General features: G+C 36.7%; 1 protein-coding gene and 1 non-coding gene across 2 annotated transcripts in view; one reads left to right on the forward strand and one right to left on the reverse strand.

Annotated features, from left to right (window-relative positions):
- The window catches only part of Znf385d (zinc finger protein 385D), a 293774-nt gene that overhangs the window by 187992 nt on the left and 84532 nt on the right, over window positions 1-21250 (forward strand). The gene's annotated exons all lie outside the window — the stretch shown is intronic.
- LOC127691809 (U6 spliceosomal RNA) lies at window positions 16427-16533 on the reverse strand. Its single transcript, XR_007979382.1, has one exon. It is a non-coding gene; the product is annotated as a U6 spliceosomal RNA (small nuclear RNA).

Here is a 21250-nt window from a genome sequence, read left to right on the forward strand (position 1 = left end):
CTTTAAAGAGAGGAAAGGGAGAATTGATATAATTGTATTATCTTCTCCAAACAGCAAAATAAAACAAAAAGCCACTGAGACTGTGTTTGCTGCTCAAGCCTCATGATATCTATTCAGTACCTAGAGCTACAACAGTAGAAAAGAACTGAATCATAGATTGCCCTCTGGAATTTATATATTCTTCAAACAGGCCCACACTTAAATTCATGCACATAATACTAAATAAAATATAAAATTGAAAGTTGTACAACAGATATTAAAAATGTAATAAAAAGTATATCTCAATTAACTTTAAAAAGCATAACTATGCCGTGGAATAATAAATTACAAGTAACTAAACTGTGTTCTGCATTTGTTGACCCCTGATCTTTATAGTTTAAAGATATTAATTCACTCTTGGTTTTAGCAGTTACATCAGTCTCGGTTATGCTGAAGTCATAACCTCCACATCCCAGTACTTTTGGCAGTAACTCATTATTTTTATGTCACACAGCATCTCAGCTGGGTTATCTCTTTTCATGTGGATTTAATCTCAATGATAGGCTGTTGAAGCAGCTTCTAATTGTGCCTTGCTATTTCCACATCACTGGGGAAAGAGGGTCAGGATTATTCACCTGGTATAGCTGAAATTTTAGTGGAAGAGATGTGACACATTCCGTTCAGTTTTTTCTGGAATATTCTATAGAAGGGGCTTATTGCCTTGAGCCAGGATGAACTCCTCTCTCCTGAAAGTGCAGACACTGGGGAGCAATAATTTCCCAACCTGCCATGACCTCAGCCCTCTCTGGCTGAGTCCTAAGCTTAGCCCTGCTTTCCCATGACTGTTGAAAACTTACTAAGGTTAACAGCATTATTATTTAGAATATTTCAAAATAATTTTTAAAATGTCCTCATTTGAGTGTTGTAGTGCCTACACTATCTTGGCATATATAACTAGAACTCCCAGGAATGCAGGGATGGTTTAATATACAGGAATCCATTAGTGTAATCCACTGCATAAACAAACTCAACTAAAAAAAACACATGATCATTTCAATAGATGTAGAAAAAGCATTTGATAAAATTCAACATCCTTTCATGTTAAAGGTCTTGCAAAGAACAGGAATTCACTAAAATTGCTTAAACATAAGCAATATACAACAAACCAATAGCCACCATCAAACTAAATGGAGAGAAACTTGAAGCAATCCCACTAAAATCAGGGACCAGACAAGGCTGCCCTCACTCTCCATATTTATTCAAGAGAGTACTAGAAATTCTAGCTAGAACAATTAGACAACAAAAAGAGGTCAAAGGGATCCAAATTGGAAAGGAATAAGTCACATTATCACTATTTGCAGATGATATGATACTATACTTAAGCAACCCCGAAAACTCTAACAGAGAACTCCTACAGATGATTCAGGAAAGTGGCTGGATATAAAAATCAACTCAAGCAAATCAGTAGCCTTCCTATACTCAAAGGATAAACAAGAGGAAAAAGAAATTTGGGAACTGACACCCTTCACAATAGCCACAAATAATATAAAGTATCTTGGTGTGACTCTAACAAAACACATAAAAGATCCATGTGACAGTAACATCAAGTCTCTGAAGAAAGAAATCCAAGAAGACTTCATAAGATGGAACAATCTTCTATGCTCTTGGATTGGCAGGAATAATATAGTAAAAATGGCCATCTTGCCAAAAGCAATATACAGATTCAATGTAATACCCCATCAAAATCCCAACTCAATGCTGCACAGGGTTAGAAAGAGCAATTTTCAAATTCATCTGGACTAAAAAATAAAAAAACAGGATAGCTAAAACTACTCTCAACAGTAAAAGAACTTCTGTGAGAATCAGTATCCCTGACCTCTGGCAGTACTATAGAGCAATATTGTTAAAAACTGCATGATATTGTTACAGTGACAGACAGGTGGATCAATGGAATAGAATTTAAAACCCAGAAATGAACCCACACACCTATGGTCACTTGATCTGTGACAAAGGAGCTAAAATCATCCAGTGGAGGGAAAATAGCCATTTCAGCACATGGTGTTGGCTCAACTAGAGGTCAGAATGCAGAAGAATGTGAATTGATCCATTTTTATATCCTTGTACTAAGCTCAAGTCCAAGTAGATCAAGGACCTCCACATAAAACCAGACACACTGAAACTAATAGAAAAGAAACTGGGGGAAGAGCCTTGAGCACATGGACACAGGGGAACATTTCCTGAACAGAACACCAATAGCTTATGCTCTGAGATCAAGAATTGACAAATGGAACCTCATAAAATTACAAAGTTTCTATAAGGCAAAGAAAACTATCAATAGGACAAAATGGCAACCAACAAATTGGGAAAAGATCTTTACTAACCCTAAATCTGACAGAGAGCTAATATCCAAGATGTACAAAGAACTCAAGAATGTAGACTCCTGAGAGCCAAGTTTCAAACCAAGTTTGAAACCAAGTTTCAGGCTTGCAGGCTGAGTCTCAAACCAAGTCAGGGACCAATATTTCTTTCTTCAATGTTTACTTAAAAGCTATATTGTGATAATATTTAGCTGATAAAAATCTCAGGATTGATTTTATGGAAAAACCAACCACAATGTCATTTGGAAAACTGACAAGTAGTTTTGGGTGTGGGTAGCATCTGTTTTTGATTTCAAGAGGAAGGCAGGAAGAGTTTGGTACAATGGATTAGGGTACAAATGTCCCTGATACTGAAAATAAAGACAATATACAACTTGGAGTTGACTTCAGAAAGTAAGCATTTGCCTATATGATACATTTGTGATGAGTATTATGGTTTGATAAATACTATGACTTATGATTTCCTGTCATTCAACCACTTGCCCTTGTTGCTGAAGTATTGCACTGCATCATCATAAACAGCATTTAGAGACACATTTTTGTGAGTTCTGAATCAGTGCTATGGACATATGAGGCAATTCAGGGATTTATTTCTACTGATTTGTAGAGTTCTGATGGAGTATAGAGTATAAATGTACTCTCTAGCATATCAATCCAGCATCCTTTCCTCTCCTGTCTTGTACACTGTGCAGTAGTACCCCAATGATACCTATGGCAGGACCTCAGAGGTCCATATACATACTACTGATTTCCGCCATATTGACAAGATGGGGCAGGCCCCTGTAGCTATGTGGAGATAGTGATACTTACCAGATACTTCTTATCAGATACTTCTCAAGCTAATCCCCCTAATCACCCTGGTAGTAGCAGATCAGAAAAGCAATTAAAACAATTAATAGAGGAAATGCAGTAAAAAAAACTAAGATCTTTTGAGTAATATCATTCTAAGATCTTTGTATATGAATCAGTGGTGACAAACTGCATGAAAAATCCATGAAAATATCAGAAATGTATTGTTTTTTCATGTATGAGAATAATAGAATTTTTCTAGTAAGAAAAGAGAGATAAAAATTTGGGTCTAGACATATATAAAGCTATTCCTGTGTCACAGAACTATACAGTGTATTCTTCATTTTCACAAGTGTTAGTCATCTTTCTCCTTAAGAGTAATGAAACCAGTAGTATGTGGACCTCTGAGGTTCTGCCATCAGTATCATTGGGATGCTACTGTATGGTGTACAAGACAGGAGAATTGATGAATCTGGATTGATATGCTAGAGTGAATTTTACACTGGACTCTATGGCTAGCTGTGATGTTGATCTGTGTATATACCTGTATGTATATGTGAATAGGTAGAACACATTCTCTCCTATGGATTTGATGATTTTCATTTAAAACAAACAGATGGCAGTCACAGATTAGTAAAAGAGAAGGTACATATAATGCCATGTGCTTAGAGGTACATGGAACAAAAAGACCTAGTGAGATCTGGCATCTCTATATCCTCTTGTAACAGGGAAGGAGAGGAGGAGGGTAGGCACATTAGGCAGTAGTAAAGTACTTAGAGGAATATTGACTGCTTTGTAGAAGTATCATTGATAACCTATGACAGAGTCCTCTGGATATGGCTTTAGTTTTTTCTACTCTCCCATGATAGGATTCCACATTTTCTGGCTGATGATTTTCTTGAGGAAGACATCAATAATAGAGGGTCTTTTAAGAATTCTTTAGAGAATCTGATCTCCAGAAGACAAGGAGATGGTAGAAAATATACTATCTGGTATGAACTGTTTCACCATTGCCCTGAATTTGAAATCTCAACTGATAAGTGGTATGTTTCAGAGTAGTGTTAACTGAAGCCATTCAGAGCAAGTGAACATGTGTCACCATAAGTATAGTACACATATGTATGTATATAAAATTCTCTTCACCAGAAATATCTAAAATGTACAAAATAAAGAATAATCTAAGTATATTAAACATAACTATAAGATGTAAATATCAGAATTAAACTTTGAAATTAAAATTCCCAGTGGCTTTATCTACAGATGACATACTTTTGACAATGTCTATGCCTTTGATGTTCACAGAAGATTTCCTTCTCCCAGTCTTGAAGGCATTTCTTTATGGAGATTTATTGAGCATGCATAATCTTATATGATAAAATATTTAAGCTAGATGCCAGAAATCAAAGATATAGCAATGGAATTGAACAATGATCTAAAGTGACAGAAGCATACATGTGTAGCCATAAGATCATGTAGAATAGTGATGAATATCAAATATGGAGAGAATTTGAAGAGCATCATTTCTATAGGACGCATGGCTTTTATGGAGTTGTTACTAAAAACAAAACTGAAAAATGGATGGTTCATTTTAGACCTACATTTTATTTTATCACCTTGAGTTCCAAACTCCAGAACATGTTGTGAGGCTTCATTTGTCCTTCTTTATGCCTCATTCTCTTCCCGTTTTCACATCCACTGTCCAGTACCATCAGATGAGGACTAGAGGCCAAAGGTGTAGAATAAACTTCCCTTTATCTATGTGAATATCAAATACTTTGCATAAAGAGGCTTGTGCTGTCTGTGCAGATTTGTCTAGATATAAAGCAACATGCACTTGCCATCCCTTGCCACTCTTTACTGCCTGATTCCTTCTCTGGGGTTTCTATGCAAACTGAAGTCTAGTATGAACTGACACAATTTAGATTCTTGTTTGTCCACTCCGTGAAGATCTCAACTCCTTGTAGAGTGTCCAATTTCATCTTATCACATATTTTGATCCTAACATCAAGGGGTTGGCAACCGAATGTACCCATTAATAGAACTGTACTATATTTGAGAAATACACAATACTTATTTCAAATGTACTATATTTACTTCAAAAAACCTATTAGCAATAAAAACAACAAACCCCGGATATATACTATCCATTGAATGTGTTTATTTAGACAGTTTTCTTAGTTAAACTCTGTACCATGTGATTGCTTTTCAGTACAAATCTGAGTTATTAGGCAGTAAAGCTCAGGTTTGAATATGTGAGCACTTGTATTAACTTTCCCAGAGCTTAGAATTAAGTTGCTATTTTAATTATCATAATTGGATTCAGATTTATCATTAAATTACTCTGCTGCTTTGATTTCTAATGAGATTTAAAAAGGTTTTAAAAATCACTGTTGAGTTAGGTTGACTGTCTATTTAACTCTCAATTGTGACATTGTGAACAGGATGACTCTGAGGGCACGGAACATGCTGACTCCACTGGGATGAAGGTGCACTGCTCAGCCTGGCTATGGCAATGATCTAGTTGACTTTACTTTTGATAGAATTGTAGTTTGGGACAGTCTAGACAATGCTTCACTTTATATGATTGCTCAAATAAATCACCCTCAGAATGGGATACTCCATGGTAAATATCAGCATGTAGTATGGACTATCAGAATGATCCTGAGCTATGTGGATCTCATGTTCTGCCTTCATCACTCTTTTGTTCTTCTGTTCCTGATAGAAACTAAGTAAAAATAGAGGCAAAAATAAAGCCCATGCCACCAAACCCTGATGTCCTTGCATGTAGTAATTTTTTTTTTTTTGGAGTAGAAAATAGTAGAAAGTCCAAGAGTACTGAGAGTAGAGATTGTAAATTCTAGTATGACATTTCCAAGGGTGTGCATTTGATCACTAGTACTTCAGTGGAGGTCAGAAAGTTTTTTATTGTATTTTATTTTGTTTTTCTTTCCGCAATTGTTGTTTCAGTTGTGATGGATTTAAAAAACATTTTCTCACTTATATTTTTTCACAGAAATGACTAGTTAGCTAATCAGGAGCCTGAGGAAGCAGAAGTGCAAGTTGGAGCCCTACCTGGGTTGCAGAGTGAGTTGAAGGCTAGCCTAGGCAAGAAAGTGAGATTGTCTGTAGATTAAAAATAATCTCTAAGGAAAACAAAGTATATAGTTCAATGATAGAATGCTGGCCTAGCCATATGACGACCCTGGATTTGATACATTGCATTGCCAACATAAAAGGGAGGAGAGGGCACCAATACTGTATTTTATTCTTAATGTGAAGAATGACAGCTTCTACCCCTTACATGGAGCTTCTGACCTCAAGTCACTCATAATAATGAAGAAGAAAGATGCCCTTTCCAAAAACATTGATAAGATTAGTTTAAAGTACTATGTTAGCAACAACTGGAGGCTATGGTAATTTCTACATCTTAGCAATAGATATTCTTAAATTCAGATGAAAAATCCAGGTATTTTGACAAGAAACTTCACGTAATTACCAGGTCCTAAGCAGCAGAGCTAGAATTTGAGATAAGTTTTCACGCTTCCCAGCTATGCTGTCATATCTTAACCACAATCTAACTTAATTCTTATTTGCAATAACTCCAATTTGTGTTAGAGTCTGGTATCATCATATCTGTTAGATTACTCTTATTGTTGTTCCTCTCATTTAGGAAAATGCTCATATAACACACATACACATATACATTTAAAAAATCTTTAATAAGAGAATCAACATCTGTCTTATTTACACTTAATTGGCAAGATTAGGTTTTCCAAATTGGACCAGTAGAAATTTCATTTTTACAGTACAAAGTATAATGAAAGAAAGATGCTACGTGGGATTTGACTCATAATGTTCAGGTCCCAAAACTCACTCTCTCTCTCTCTCTCTCTCTCTCTCTCTCTCTCTCTCTCTCTCTCTCTCTCTTCTCTCTCTCTTTTATATTATATCTAGAGTGCATATCAAATGTAAACTTTACATCACTAGCTTAGGTTATGAAATAGTAAATATCAACTTCCAAAAGTGTAAATGTCATCTGTATATTTATTGCTATACAACTTATTTTTTCTTCAAATTTGCACATAGCAATCTTCTCACCTCTATCACAGTGTCACAGCTCAATGCTCCTGCACACAAACACCCATTGGCAACACAAATAAAGGAACATGTCTGTGGTTCAAAAAACCTTTATTACTACAAGAGTCAGCAATCACAGATTGAATCATACGCTTTTAGAATAGAGGTTTCCAAATGCTCAGCTAGTTAATGGTTGGTACAGTCAGATAGGTATGCAAAAACAAAAGAAAGTTTGTAGTAGAAAACACCTATTGATATCTAACAATACTAGTAGCTGTATAACATTCAGTAGGAGTTCTAGTGTTAATGAGTCAGGACTTTTATTACAGCAGAGAAATAGCTGCATGGAATTACTCACCTCAGACTGGAATCTCAGCCAGGAATGCAGGCTCACCATCTACTAGTATCTGTTTCATGTGTATTACCCAGGCCTTTCAGAGCACAGTATCTCAGTATGTATCCGGAGACAGTAAGGGCCATGCTGGGTTCCTCCATGATGTGATCACTAATATCCACACTCCATTTGCAGTACTCTATTTGTTGACAATGAGATAGAGAAGGTATCTCCTCCTTATTTCATGATAATAAGATGACACAATCACATTGAAAAGAAAGCACATATGAGTCAAATGCAATTGCTGTGACTTTTCTTGGAAAATAAAATTTTCCATAGTGAAGTTTTCTATTTATAGTCTTATGTTTTTTTTTTCTTCTGTGTAGCCCTGGCTGTCCTGGAACTCACTCTGTAGACCAGGCTGGCCTCGAACTCAGAAATCTGCCTGCCTCTGCCTCCCAGAGTGCTGGGATTACAGGCATGCGCCACCACCGCCCAGCTTATTATTATGTTTTAGAATGGACCAATAGTAATAAAAGAAGCAGGATGTGGGAGTGTGAGGAGAAGGGATATGCTTAAAAGCTGAATAGACAGAAGAAGGCTCATTCCAGAGACTGAAAAGATATCAGAAAGTAGTTTCTGGTTTCTATTGACACAGAAGGAAACACTATATTTAAAGAAGGATATTCATACAGTTCTGAAATCTATATCCTGCTCATCTGATACACAAAATGGGTAGATGAACAGATGAAAGTTTGGAGATAAAAATTTCTAGCATTAACTAGTAAAGCTGAATCCTGACAGGTGTAACAGAAGCAAAAATATCTCAAAGTGACTACATTAGCCAGCCGATTGACTTCACAGATCCAAAACTAGATGGAAATGACCATTCTGGGAAGATAAAGAATGAGAAAAGTCTTTAGAATTCCACCCCCTAAGTTCTCCCACTTCTGTGCTCAATAACCCATTCTCTGTATTGCAGGCCTCAAAACAGTGCTTTGGAGCATGCACCTTTATGCCAGAGCCCTGAGAAAGCTGTTAGGCTATTTTCATTTCTTTCCTCTCCACTACATCTTCACTGTCTATGAATGAAAATGTGCCTATTTTTTGCTCCTCTGATTTAATAGCCCCAGGAAAGTTGACAATGTACTCATAGAAGTTTGATCTGAGTGGACTTCCCTCCAGTTATATCTGTCACTTCTGAGACTCCCTGAACCCTGTGGATTCTAGGTACTGCTAAACCTCAGTAGCTGTTAGTGCAGAGCCTATGGAAATTTATCTCTGGTGTATGTGTGTGTGTGTGTGTGTGTGTGTATGCACATGTGTGTGTTTATCTGCTTGTGTATACATGTGTTTGTGTATGTACATACTCATGTGAATGGATAGGTGTGTGTATACATATATACATGTATCAGTTGCTATCTTTCTCAACTGCAGAAACATTTTGCCTTATCATTTGTAACATTAAATAGATTTTAACCTACTATAAGCAATAGAGAGTATTAATAGGCCTTGCTCAGCTTTAGTTCCTGAGCACTCCCTAAGTTATTTATAGATTTGCACTGCAGATGTGCTTACTATCAGGGCTTTGGGCAGACTTTCCCAGCAGCAGTCTTGTCCTTTGGGACCAGAAATCCAATTTTGACTTCTGTATTTTGGTCATGCTTTTGGACTATTTTGGAAAGATTAAACAAATAAGAATTTTCCTCAGGGGAGTAGGAGCTGACTGGATTTACTAATGTTCTGAAAGGCATAGTCTAAGAAAATAGCCAAGGTAGAAGTAGAATCTGCACAAGAGGCCAACATCCAGTCCTGAACCCTGAATGTCTCTTTTACTGTGATTGTGTAAATCTGTGGTGCTAGATGCACAGAAGACTGAGAGAAAGGAAACAGGGTGGATTCATCACAGAAAAGGTCAAATTTACTAAGATAAGATTGGAATTTATTAGGAGAAGATAAAATTAGTATTGTTTCTATGTTTATTCCATTGTTTCCAGTCTTTCAGATAAGTCAGTTATTATTTGACAGGAAAAATTTAATGATATATCAGATACTTGCAAACCAGAGTCTGATCCACACCCATGCTTAGTATCTGATAAACTATCCCCCATCATCATTAACACTTTGCTTGTAGACTTTATTACTTCTATACCATAGTGCTACATTTTGGTTTTCTCTCCCCTATGTTGAAATATTTTGTTGCATCTTATAACAACTGCCTTCTATAGTGTCCTTACTTGTAGTGAGAGAGTGACTGGGGCTATCTTGTGGATGCTGTTGTTGCCAGTTCAAGGTTCAGGAAACTGACAAGGGAGCTCAAAACTTAAGGAACAAGTACCTCATTCTGAGTTTTTCTTTTGCTTGTTGGTTTAGTTTTGTCTGCCTCTTCTAGCATTCTGGAAACTAGAATTTATAGGCAAGAAAAACAGGTCCTTTCTACTCCTGGAGAAGCATAATCCTGCAGGCCATGCTACTCTTTGACAACACTGCATCAATTTCAGACAAATATTGTGAATAAACTGTGGGCATCTGTCTCTGTGACCTACAATGCTATTGAGAATTACTGAAGTGACTTGGTAATCATTTTTGCTTCCTACAAATTAATACAAATAGAGATAGGGAAGAAATTCAGTTTGAAAACATGCCAAGTCTATACAATAAAAGATAAACAGAAGGGGAGCAAACCATATAGCTGCATAAGTATTTCCAGGCAAGGACTTGTCAGGACTCAGCTCATTTCACATTAATTCCCAATTAGAATCATAGCCATTTATATGGCAGTGGCTAAATTTCATATGCAATTTATATCAGGGCAGTAATAACACTATCTAACTAGGTCAATTTGCTTATTTTAAGAAGCACCATGGCCATTAGTAAAGTTCCTCTGTGTGTGTGTGCGTGTGTGCGTGTGTGTGTGTGTGTGTGTGTGTGTGTGTGTGTGTGTGTGTATGTGAGTGTGTGTGTGTGTGTGTGTGTGTGTCTGTGTGTGTGTATGTGTCTGTGTATGTTTCCAGAGAGAATTAACTGAGGAAGGATCACCTGACATGAATATGAGCACCATCCCATGGGAGGGCTTTCCAAACTAATAAACACAGTCAATGGGAAAAGCTACCTAAATGCTTGCTCTCATAGTTCTGTTCTCTGAATTGCCAAGATATAAGCAAACAGTATACTTACTCCAAAGACAGGTCCTTCCAGCATAGATAGCACCCATTGTCATGTCTTTCTGCGCTGATGGAATGTACCTATTGAACTGTGAGTAAAAATGAACGTATTCTCCCTTAAGTTGCTTCTTGTTATCAAATTTGGTCACATTCATGGAAAAAGTAACTAGCAGAATGCTGACAAACCAGGCAACTGTATATTTAAAGTTATTTGCACATAACCAAAGCCAAGAAAAGTGACATTTGAGAGGATAAACATTAAGAAGGTTTAGCCATCTCCACTCTGGGAAGATTGGTCTGGATCCTTTATCATCATTTGAGAAGCTGTTACAATGTTAACCTTTGTCAGATGTGCAAGAAAGATGCATCAAGAAGAGAATAACTTCATTCTTTGTCTTTCATGCTCAATTGAATACACTTGAAAACTGGGGACTAGGTCATCTCTGGACCAATAGCTCCTTCAACACACTCTATAATTATACTTTTCCTGATCTACTTTATGAAAAATGCCTGTGTGATTAGGAGACATATTCCAGGAAGCTGCACATTGTGGAATGATTATATCTCTCCACGTCAGTCTGGTGTTCAGCCATGTTTGAAGAATATGGATCTTCCCTGAACATGTAAACACCCCAGTACCTCATAATTCTCTATTATTTAGTACTCTCTTATATTTTGCCAGGCACTTATTGTATATAGTTCCATCACGGTTAACATGAAAATGTCCACATTCAAATAGTGTGGGATTTTTATAACTTGAAAGAACTTTGGCTAAGAATGACATAGAGTGCATGACTTGAAAATGAAAAAAAGAAAGAAAGAAATTATAAAGCAAACTTTATAAGAATTGAAAATTTTTGCTTTGAGAAAGACGAGGCTCAGTCTGTGAGAAAATTATTTCAATTTACATACCTGTACAAGAGACTGAATTCATGGTATGTGAAGAACACCTGAAGCCTAGTAATAAGAAATCAAACCATCTCATTAATAACTATGCAAAAAAGTTTATAGACTTTCTTCTCAAGATTGCCCAAATGATTAATAAATATGCCAGAGATATTGAGGAGCTATTAAGGTGGCTCAAAAGGGAAAATGCATCATATCAAACTTAATGATCTATGTGTAATACTTAGATCATCCTAAAGGGTGTCTTTTGACCTCTCTCTATATATATACAATAGCACTTATGTTCAATGTGTTCTGTGGTATCTTCTGCACCTGAGATTCTCTATTCTCTCTTACATTCGATTGGTGATGCTAGTATCTTTGACTCCTGATCTCTTTCCTAGGTTCCCTAAGTCCAGGGTTGTCTCCCTGTGTGATTTCTTTAATGTTTCCGATTTTTAGATCCTGAATGGTTTTGTTCAACTCCTCTTGTTTGTTTTCTTGTAATTCTTTGAGGTTTTGTGTGTGTGTGTGTGTGTGTGTTTCCTCTTTAATGTCTTCTACCTGTTTACCTGTATTCTCCAGTATTTCTTTTTTTTTATTGAATATAATCTTCAAATGCTAAAACCTTTCCTGGTTTCCCTGGTCCCCGAAAACCCCCAACCCCTCCTACCATCCCCTGCCTCCAAGTATATGCCTCTCTACCTGACCACGTCCCACCTCCCCACCACTCAATGTCCCTTTTTTGGGGCATCTATTGAGCTTTCACAGGACCAAGGACCTCTCTGCCCACTGATACCTAACAAGGCATTCCTCTATCACATTTTTGGCTGGAACCATGTGTACCCGTTGATTAATGGTTTAGTCCCTGGGAGTCCTAGGGTTTCTGGGTGGCCAACCTTGTTGTTCTTCCCATGAGGCTATAAATGAGTTCAGCTTCTCCAGTCTGCCCTCCAACCCCTCCATTGGAGACCCCAAGACCAGTCCAATGGTTGGCTGCTAGCATCTGCCCCTGTATGTATAAGACTCTGGCAGGGCCCCTCCAGAGACAACCATAAAAGGCTCCCTCCTTTCAGTATTCACTTCTTGTCATCCACATTAGTGTTGGGGTTTGGTGATTGTTTATAGGATGAATCTCCAGGTAGGGCAGTCTCTGGGTGGCCTTTACTTTAGTCTCTACTCTACACTTTGTCTCTATTATTGTTCCTGTGAGTATTTTGTTCCATTTCTCAGAAGAACCAAGGCACCCTCAACATCAGACCTCCTTCTTAAGATTCCTGTGGTCTGTGAATTGTAACTTGTTTATTTTGAGCTTTTGGGCTAACAGCCACTTATCAGTGAGTGCATACCATGTGTGTTATTTTGTGATTGGGTTACCTCACTCAGGATGACACTTTCTAGTTCCATCCATTTGCCTAAGAATTTCATGAATTCATTTGTTTTAATAGCTGAATAGTAGTACTCCATTGTATCTATATACCATGTTTTCTATATCTATTCCTCTGTTGAAGGACATCTGGATTCTTTCCAGCTTCTGGCTAATATGAATAAGGCCACTATGAACATAGTGGAGCATGTGCCTTTATTACATGTTGGAGCATCATCAGGGTTTATGCCCAGGAGTAGTTAGCTAGGTCCTCAGGTAGTAGTATATCTAATTTTCTGAGGAAGCACCAAACAGAATTCCAGAGTGGTTTTACCAGCTTTCATTCCCACCAAAAGTGGAAAACTGTTCCTCTTTCCCGACATCCTCTCCAGCATCTGCTGTCCCCTGAGTTTTTCATCTTACCCATTCTGACCAGTGTGAGGTGGAATCTCAGGGTTATTTTGATTTGTATTTCTCTGGTAACTAAGGATGGTGAACATTTACTTAGGTGTTTCAGAGCCATTCAAGTTTCCTTAGTTGAAAATTCCCTGTTAGTTGTACCTCATTTTTTGTTAATAGGGTTATTTGACTCTCTGGAGTATAACTTCTTGAGTTCTTTGGATTCATTGGATATTAACCCTCTATCATATATAGGATTGGTAAAGATATTTTCCAAATTTGTTGGTTGCCATTTTGTTGTATTAACCCTGTCCTTTGCCTTACAGAAGCTTTGTAGTTTTATGAGGTCCCATTTGTCAATTCTTATTCTTAGAGCATAAGCCATTGGTGTTCTATTCAGGAAAATTTCCCCAGTGCCCATGTGTTCCAAGGTTCTTTCCTACTTTTTCCTCTATAAACTCCAGTGTATTTGATTTTATGTTTATTCCTTGATTCACTGAAACTTGAGCTTTATACAAGGAGATAAGATTGGGTTGAATTGCATATTTTTGCATGCTGACCTCCAGTTGATCCAGCACCATTTGTTTAAAATGCTGTCTTTTTTCTACTGGGTGGTTTTTAGCTCCTTTGTCAAATATCAAGTGACCATAGGTGTGTGTGTTCTTTTCTGGGCTTTTAATTCTATTCCATTGATCTTCCTGCCTGTCTCTGTACCTACACCATGCAGTTTTTATCACTGATGCTCCATAGTAGTTTGAGGTCAGGGATGGCAATTCCTCTAGGAGATCTTTTGTTGTGGAGAATATTTTTTGCTACCCTGAGTTTTTTATTATTGCAGATGAATTTGAGAATTGTTTTTCCTAGATCTATGAAGAATTAATTTCAAATTTTGGTGGGGATTGCATTGAATCTTTGCTTTTGGTAAAATGTCCATTTTTATTAAATCAATCCTGCCAATCCATGAGCATGGGAGATCTTTCCTTCTTTTAAAATCTTTGATTTCTTTCTTAAGAGGCTTGAAGTTCTTGTCATACAGATCTTTCACTTGCTTGCATAGAGTCACACCAAGGTATATAATATTATTTGTGACTATTGTGAAGGGTGTCATTTCTATAATTTCTTTCTCAGTTTGTTTATCCTTTGAGTAGAGGATGGGTTCTGATTTGTTTGAGTTGATTTTATATCCAGACACTTTGTGGAAGCTGTTTATTAGTTTTAGGTGTTCTTTGCTGGAAGTTTTGGGGTCACTTATGTATACTACTATATCATCTGCAAATAGTGATATTTTTACTTCTTCCTTTCCAATTAGTATAACTTTGATCTCCTTTTGTTGTCTGATTGCTCTGGCTAGGATTTCAAGTACTATATTGAATAGATAGGGAGACAGTGGGCAGCCCTGTTTGGTCCCCGATCTTGGTGGGATTGCTTCAAGTTTCTCTCCATTTAGTTTGATATTGGCTACTGCTTTGCAGTATATTGCTTTCACTGTTTAGGTATGGGCTGTGATTTCCTGATGTCTCCAAGATTTTATCATGAAGGGATGCTGGATTTTGTCAAAAGCCTTTGAATGAAATAACCATGTGTGCTTTTTTTTTTTTTACTTGTTTGTTTATGTAGTGGATTTTGATGATGGATTACCATATATTGAACCATTCTTGCATTCCTGAGATGAAGCCTACTTAATCATGGTGAATTATCATTTTGATGCATTCTTGGATTTGGTTGACCAGAATTTTGTTGAGTATTTTTGCATAGATGCTTATAAGGAGATTGGTCTGAAGTCTCTTTTTTTGTTTTCTTTGTTTGTATTAGGTATATGTGTTATTGTGGCATCACAGAATGAGTTGGGTAGTGTTCCTTGAGTTTCTACTTTGTGGAATAGTTTGAAGAATATTTTGTATTAGTTCTTCTTTAATGATCTCATAGAATTTCCCACTAAACCCATCTGGTCCTGGTTTTTTTAATTAATTAATTAATTTTTATGTGAGACTATTAACAACTGCTTCTATTTCCTCAGTACTTATGGGACTATTTCAAAAGTTTATCTGATCCAGTTTTAATGTTGGCACCTTCTCGTCCAGATTTTCAACTTTTGTTGAGTATAAGCTTTTGTAGTAGGATCTGATGGTTTTTTTTGAAATTCTACAGTCTCTGTTGTTATGTCTCCCTTTTCTTTTCTGATTTTATTAATTTAGGTAGTGCCTCTGTGCCATCTGGTTAGTCTGGCTAAGGGTTCATCTATCTTGGTGATTTTCTCAAAGAAGCAGCTCCTGGTTTTCTTGCTTCTTTGTATAGTTCTTTTAGTTTCTATTTGTATGATTTCAGCCCTAAGTTTGATTATTTCCTGCAGTCTATTCCTCTTGGGTGTATGTGCTTCTTTTTATTCTAGAACTTTTGCTAGTGTCAGCTCTCTCCATTTTCTTTTTGGAAGCACTTAGAGCTATCAGTTTTCCTCTTAGCACTGCTTTCATTGTGGCCCATAGGTTTTGTTATGATGTGACTTCATTTTCATTAAATTCTAAAAAGGATTCAATTTATTTATTTATTTATTTATTTATTTATTTATTTATTTATTCCTTGACCAGGCTATCATTGAGAAGAGCATTGTTCAAAGTCCTCATGTATGTGTGCTTTCCATTGTTTTTGTTTGAACTTAAGACCAGCCTTAGGCTGTGGTGATCTGATATGGTGCATGGAAAAATTTCAATATTCCTGTTTCTATTCAGACCTGTTTTGTGATGTAGTATGTGGTCAGTTTTGGAGAAGGTACAATGAGGTACTGAGAAGAATGTATACAATGAGGTGCTGAGAAGAAGATCTATTCTTTTTCTTTAGGATGGAATGTTCTATAAATATCTGTTAGATCCATTTGGTCCATAATTTCACTGTGTCTCTATTTAGTTTTTGTTTCCATGATTTGTCCATTGTTGAGAATGGGGTGTTTAAGTCTCCCGCTATTATTTTGTGGTGTGCAGTGTGTGCTTTGAGCTTTATTGATGTTTCCTTTATGCATGTGGGTACCCTTGTATTTGGAGCATAGATGTTCAGAATTGAAAAAAATATGGAACACGTCACGAATTTGCATGTCATCCTTGTGCAGGGGCCATGCTAATCTTCTCTATATCATTCCAATTTTAGTATATGTGCTGCCAAAGTGAGTACACTCCAGTATTTCTTTAAGGAAGTTATTTATGTTCTTATTAAAGTCCTCTATCATCATCATGAGAAATAATTTTAAATCTTGAATCTTGCTTTACCAGTGTGATAGGGTATACAGGACTTGCTATGGTGGGAGAACTGGGTGCTAATGATTCCCTGGTAACTTAATTTCTGTCCCCTATGTTCTTGTGCTTGCCTCTCACCATCTGGTTATCTCTAGTGCTACCTGCACTCTTTGTCTCTGACTGGAACCTGTCCCTCCTGTTATTTTGGTTGTGTCAGAACTCCTCAAAATTCTGTGATTCTGTGATTCTGAGATCCTGGGTGTAAGAGCTCCTAGGAGTCAAGCTGCCTCTGAGTTCCTGAAATCCTGGTGTGACCAAGCTCCTGTGATCCTGTGATCCTGTGATCCTGTGATCCTGTGATCCTATGACCCTTGTGTCTTAGAGCACCTAGCAGTTGAACTTCCTCTGTGTATTGTGGGATTGGGGACAAAGCTACTGCCCAAGGTTTGCTCAATACACAGGCTCAGATTGTATTGAACCCAAGCCTCTGGCTGGGCAGGGTTTCTTGTGTTCCTTGATCCCTGGCATGTCCTAGTTATTCCAGGTGATGGGGCAGGCATTTTGGCCTCCTCATCTATGATCCTTGCAGTGTTAGAGCACCTGGAAGTCTAGTTTCCTCTGTGTATTTTGGGATTTGGTGCAGAGCTACCACCCATGGTCTGCTCAGAGCACAGGCTCACACTAGTAGAACATAAATTTTATTGGTGTTTGTTTCCCAAGAATTTCATAGAGAATGTCTTTCAAGTTTTTACTATATTCCTCCTCCAAGCTTCCTCCCTTTCCCCTTTCTTCTAACACCTCCTTCTAATGTCCTTTCTTCTCAAAATCATTTATAAACATGTAGTTTCATACAATTATCTAGGATCTACAACTGAGAGAAAATATGCCATGTTTACCTAATTGGTGGTTATTTCTATCTAAGTATTTGCCTAAGAAAAACAACAGTTTATGTATACCCAAACAATATAACATAAATATTTACAGTGTTTTGTTTTACTCCTTATGAAACAATAGAACTAACCAATTGTATTCAATTGGACACTTAGCAGTGATTGATTGACACAATGGGATCTCACTAAGCAACTAAAAAGAGCAAACTTTTTCTCTGTGTAATTACTTTAGAAGATGTCTATTACTTATAGGGAGTGAAGAAATGTGATCTGAAATTGCCTCCCACCCCCACTTTTTCACATGGTATTCTACAAGTTATATTCATGAGATATTGTTCAGAGCTTGAGACTGAAAGAATGTTTGGATCATGGTGATGTGAGGTCAGAATGAGATCATAGACTGCTTCTGACTGGGGGAGCTGTAAAACTCTATACATGTTTGAGAATTTCATAGAAATATATATTTGAGAAACAGTGCCCACTGAAACTGGTGAAAGCTGAATGACATTTTTGACCTCAAAGTTTTGGGTGCTGATCATATTTTTATGGTTGTATGATATTGTCATGAAATGAATACAAATGAGATCCTGAACACTCAATTGCTCTTTGCAACTTTTATGTGAGTTTAAAATGTATTTAAAAACAAAAAACCTGACATGTAAGCACATCTCAGTAATTTGCCATGGAAGGATAGGTTTTATTCCACTAGAATGACATGCTGGTAGATATTCAAAGCCAAAGCCCAGGGGCCAAATTAAAAACCAAGTTATTGTTACTTTACAAAAAATGATAGCATATGCATTTGTAGTAATTACAGTCATTGGCAACACACTGATTTAAAGAAGTTCTAAGGTAAAAATTTGAAAGAATAAGAATAGTTTCTTGGGTTCGTTAGCTTTGGAAATGCTGTTTTTTATAGTATTTTTTCAGGCCTGGAACCCTAACACAGGAAGTTGTACATGTTAGTCAATTTCTCTGCTATAGAACCATACCCTGAGCACTCTGTTCTTTAGTAGCCTTTTCCATTGGTGAACTATAGTTGGCAGATATTTTTGTAGATGAGAGAAACTTTTAAACCATTTCCAGTGATAAACTCCCCATATACCAATCAGTTCTTCAAATACCATTCAAAGCAATCACAGAAAATATAGAAATAGAGTAAAAGGACTCTATTATAATAAAACTTTATTTACAAAGCTAGACACTTTGCTGACTTCTTTCTGATTGGAACACATACTATAGGAGATACCCAGTAGACAGTCCTGGCTCTTAGAGTTGTCCTGCATTACTTAGGACTATAGATTTGTTTGTTTGTTGGTTTTTTGAGCCCAGTTGTCATGACAGAGTCTTGCTATGCTGCTCTTCTACCTTGTGTCTTGACCTCTAGATTGCTTGCATTAAAATCATACATGCTGACTCTGTTCAGAATTATTAAACAAATACAGACCAATATTATGCTACTTTCATGGTCTTATATATCTATACTTAATTTTGTGGCATTAGTGTTGTCTCCTTATTTTAAAAAGTTTATGACCCTTTCAACACCAGAGAAAAATCAGCAAGGAAAGTACAGTTTTGAAAAATCACATGAAAAGTAATCTTGATAACCACAACATTGAACCTAAACAAAATATTGGGAATATCAAAGTACAAAGAACTGGAATTGTTTTTTGTTTTGTTTGTTTGTTTGTTTGTTTAATCTTCTCAACTATCATTATCCCCTCAACAAAATATTTAATACTTAACACATTTGCATTGAATAGGTCAATTCAGGATCTTCTGGGAAAATCCCATGAGAATCTTCTGGAAGGGGAGGGATAATTAACATTCCACAGGACAGATCTACCAGTCACCTGCAGGTGAGGGAGGCCTAGACCAGGTAAACAAATTCCTCAGGGTGGCAGAAGAACCATCAGTCACCTGCAGGGATGGGGGGTGGGGAGTGGTGGGTAAGGTCTAGAGCATGTAAACACAGTTCACATGACAGTCCCTGCCACTTCATTCCATAGAGATCAAACAATTTAAAAGTCACACTGTTCTGCTAATCATGTGCCAAGTGGCTGCTGCTCTGACCAAATGGGCTGGGAGGGGGTGGTGGTGCCATCTCTTTTTAAGGTGTAGGATGACCCCAATATGTTGGAACAATAAATTCCTCTTGCTGTTTGCATTGATTCCTTGCCCCACATTACTCACTCAGGAGGTCCCCTAGTAAGCTAAGGCCCTCCAGAGTCTTACAGCATGTCTTCTAGGCCAAATAAGAAACAGTGAAAAGAAGTTTTGGATAACTGGAATTTAAATAAAAAAGAAAGAGTTCTTAAAAAAAATCAGTTAACTTCTTAATTTACAGGACTGTAATGCTAGCCCTCAGCAATTTCAAAAGTAGCCTATAAGACACACTGAAACTCTGTAGAAAGAATAAACATAATATAAACAGAATGAAAGCAAAAAGCTTAAAAAGAGAGAAAGAAAGAAAACAAAAGGTAGAAAAAGAAAGAAAGCAAAGAGCTGTCCAAAAATAGATCATCATACCTTGTGACATGCTAAGTCCTTAGTCTTCTACTTTGAGTACCATGAAGCTATAGTATAAAGATAGAATAGGTTGCTGAGTGGCACATTGAAGTCTGAGATGTTGGTATATATTCCCTGGATTCTCTAGAGTTCTCAGGGTTCATACTGAGCTCCATAAAGAGCAAAATATGTAATTCATATCTTTGAATTTACTTCAACCTCTACTTAAATATCTGAATTATTTTTGAAGGAATTGACTTCCTTTTGTGAAGAAAGGATAACCTTGGTTAAAGTACATTTTAAAAAGCAAGAAAATACCTCAGAGAAAATATACTATGAAATTTATTACTACTAAACTTTATACTCTGTGTTGTCTTTTAGACAAAGCATTTTTCTTCTATTGACTACCTACAATATTTATTATAGGACATTATCTCTATATGTGACTGTTTAAATATGGAGAAGTGATATTATAGTGATATTATATACTTTCTAAGAAGGCAAGGGTTCTAATCTCTGTTGGCTAAAGATTTTATTTCCATTCTTTAAAACCAAGCTTAAAGGAATAATCTGTGTGTTTAAATAGCAATAATTACCGTAGGCTCTTCTTGCATCAACACTGCATAATTTATGGGGCATTTGTCATAGTTAATGTATTTCTGTCAAATCAAATAATATTAGAGAGGGATTATATAATGAATATTAATGTAAGAATCAGGCATAAGTCAAGCAAATTATAGAGGCAGGTAAATGTAGATTTAGCAGCAACTGCTAAGTAGTCTCTCACTGGAAATTAAGTTTTTATGATAGGCATTCAAGTATAAGGCTCTTAGTCATCAGAAGTCTGCAGAACACTGATAGAGGGAAGGTCAAAGTCTGTTTCTTATATTTTTACTTGTGAGCCTAGCTTTTAAATGCTAAGCCATTTCTCCAGTCCTGTAAGTATGTTTCTGATGTTCTAATTCTAAATCAAGAGCCTCAGATAATTTAGTCCTGCAAAAGGATAGTCATATATCTTGTTTTTACCTTTGTCCTTCAATAAAATCTTTTGAAGCCGGTTACTCCTTAATGGAGTCAGTTTTTCTTAAGTCCAAAGATAGTTTCAGATGCATATGTTCATAGAATAAATTAGGTAAGTAGAACACTTTGTGTTCATGCTATATAAGAGCTCCTTAAAGCATATTACTTGTGTTGATTACACACACTGAATTATGGATCTGGCATGAGAAGGAAAATTCTCACAAAAGTTACACAAAG

This window comes from Apodemus sylvaticus, chromosome 8 (assembly GCF_947179515.1).
Source record: "Apodemus sylvaticus chromosome 8, mApoSyl1.1, whole genome shotgun sequence".
Lineage (NCBI taxonomy): Eukaryota > Metazoa > Chordata > Mammalia > Rodentia > Muridae > Apodemus > Apodemus sylvaticus.